General features: G+C 34.7%; 1 pseudogene; it reads left to right on the top strand.

The window, feature by feature from the left end:
• Positions 1-262: 262 nt before the first annotated feature.
• On the top strand, positions 263-1,219 carry LOC103600607 (annotated as a pseudogene).
• Positions 1,220-3,019: the final 1,800 nt, after the last annotated feature.

Below are 3,019 nucleotides of genomic sequence, written 5' to 3'. Positions count from 1 at the left end.
TACCATTCACAAACAAAACTACACTTAAAAAGGTGAATAATATGAAAAATCCCAAATAATGCAAATTTAATAAAATTGCTGAAAGCATGCTGGAGTGAATACTATCATTAGAGATAGATAAAATTAATTATGAAGGAATTAATGAAGGATCTAATCTAAAATTACTCTTTAAAAAATTGAAGGATGGACTGCCATTGTATATGGGAGACTGTCCCTGCCTGCTGCAGGCTGAGGCTTCCCCAGAACCTCTGTCCACCACTTCATGATTTTTTGCCATTTCTTGGCAAAAATGGCAATCAGTGAGGCTGTTCTAAAGAGACTGGAACAGAAGGGTGCAGAGGCAGATCAAATCATTGAATATCTTAAGCAGCAAGTTGCTCTTCATAAGAAGAAAGCAATTTTGTAGGCAACTTTGAGAGAAGAAAAGAACTTAGAGTTGAAAATGCTAAACTGAAGAAAGAAATTTAAGAACTGAAACAAGAGTTAATTCAGGCAGGAATTCAAAATGGAGTGAAACAAATACCATTCCCTTCTAGTACTCCATTGCAAGTTCATTCTGTGGTGTCTGAAAATGTGATAAAGTCTACTCCATTAACAATCATATCTTCTGGTGCAAAAGAACAGATAAAAGAAGGAGAAGAAGAAAAGAAGGGGAAAGAGAAAATTGAAAAGAAATGAGAGAAGAAGGAGAAAAAACAGCTATCAGCAGCAGGAAGTGCTGACCCTAAGCCAATAAATATTTCCTGTCTGGATCTTGAAATTGTTTGCATCATTACTGCCAAAAAACATCCTGACGCAGATTCTTTGTATGTGGAAGAAGTAGATGTTGGGGAAACAGCTCCAAGAACAGTTGTTAGTTTCCTGGTGGATCATGTTCCTCTTGAAGAGATGCAAAATCAGATGGTGATTTTACTTTGTAACTAAAACCTGCAAAGTTGAGGGGAGTACTATCTCAAGCGATGGTGACGTGTGCTAGTTCACAGAGAAAGTAGAAATCTTGGCTCCTCCTGGTGGGTCTGTTCCTGGAGACAGAATTAAATTTGATGCTTTCCTTGGAGAGCCTGTCAAGAAGCTGAATCCTAAGAAGATTTGGGAACAGATCCAGTCTGATCTTTACACTAATGATAAATGTGTGGCTACATATAAAGGAGCTCTCTTTAAGGTGGAAGGGAAGGGAGTGTGTAGGGCTCGAACCATGACCAACAGTGGAATCCAATAAAATAAAATCTTACCATTACTGAAATACATTGAGAAAACTTTAGTACTAATAAAAAGGAATATATTTGTCATTTGTCCCCCCCAAAATTGAAGGATGGTCCACAGTAAAAATAATATGTATATATGGTGAATATAGTAATGTTAATAGACAACAAGTGTCTTACAGTGCAAGTATTTAATAATGTGTATAGATCACAATATTTAGAATATTTATCTTAACAAATTAATTCATAACATGTTTTTATTTCATAGCCCATCTACAGGATAAAAGTATCACCTGAAAAAAGAACTTAGGCCAAATTACATTCCTAGATTTCAGTGTTCTCATATAACATCTTGACTAATGTAAAGGTCAAATAGGTATAGGGAGCCACATTCATTCAAAAAATCCCTAGAGTACAAATGCTTTCTTCAGAATCTTGAAAGTCTGCATTTTAGCCCCAGTATTTCACTATCTCATTCAAGGTATTGATTGCTTTTCGGTTTTTAGAACCTTCCTAGTTATTAGCAGACTAGAGGAATGAATAATTAACAATATCCTAAAATATGGATACTAAAATTCCTTTATCATAGGGTTTGAGGGTGGATACTAAATTATTTAATAGATGTAAAGAGCTTATTGCTGTGTTTGGCACACATGACCTATTATGGATTACTTGGGATTGTTATTTTACTGTTGTTGTTGCATATTTCTTACCTATGAAAACCTACAATCAAAGGGCAACCTTCACATCTTAGTTCTGAGTAGCTTTGTATGACTCCTCAGAGGATGGCTTTGAGGATTTAATGAAATAGAGAATGTGAAAGCTGTACTTTGCAACCCCATGAATGTAATCTGTTACTTTTAAACCTCTAATTAACTGGCAGAGTAACTCAGAATTTTGTCACTGGGATGCTATCTTAACTTTCTATATGAATATCCCCCATCTTACAGAAGATCATGGATTTTATAAAACTTCACCACTAAATAGAAAGAACTATATAGACAAAAACTCTAATTACCTAATTTATTTTTCTAAAATACTGCTTTAGTCACCTAATTGAATTTGTTGTTTCAACCTGCTGAAAACACAAAAGAATATGTCCTGGAAGTGTGAAATAATTTTTGCTTTTGAATAAGTCTCCAAGCCTGAATTGGAGTATTGGCTTTTCTCCTGAGAGTAGTTACCTGGAGTTCAAAGATGTATTTGAGGCCATATTACAATCAGTAGATTACTGATCATTGTCTAAAGTTATATAAAAACAGGATGATAATACCACTTACTAAAGGAAAATCCCTACGAGATAGAAAAATTAACTAAAATTTAACATGAAAGGTCACATGCCCAATGTTTAAATTAAATAGGTATGCAAAACATAATTATTTACCAAAACAAATTCCAGAGCATGGAGAAAACTCATTGTAGCTCAACTCTCTCAAAATATAATTAAGGACAATGATGTTAAAAGTATTAAAATTTATTGCTGAATTGCAAATAGCTAAGACTTGTTTGAACACAAAGTCTTCTTAATTTTCATGGACATGATATGATTATTCAACTGGGCTCAACAACGCTATCTTGATGATTCGTATTTATACTTCCAAGTTTTCTCTTACTTTTCTTGTCCTGTTGCCACCTCAATACTTTCACTCTTCCCAACACGTCAGTAACGCCTTGCAGCAGTGTTTCTGGAAGTGAGTCATCTGATTCCTTGGTCCCATGAAACATCCACTCTATCAGATGCCTAGAGATAGGAACCAATAATGTTCATATTAACAGCCTCCTCAGCTGATTTTTATGCCAGTCAAATTTTGAAAACC

This window comes from Galeopterus variegatus, unplaced genomic scaffold (assembly GCF_000696425.1).
Source record: "Galeopterus variegatus unplaced genomic scaffold, G_variegatus-3.0.2 Scaffold3400, whole genome shotgun sequence".
NCBI classification, from domain to species: Eukaryota; Metazoa; Chordata; class Mammalia; order Dermoptera; family Cynocephalidae; genus Galeopterus; species Galeopterus variegatus.
This window is presented reverse-complemented; position numbering and strand designations above follow the sequence as displayed.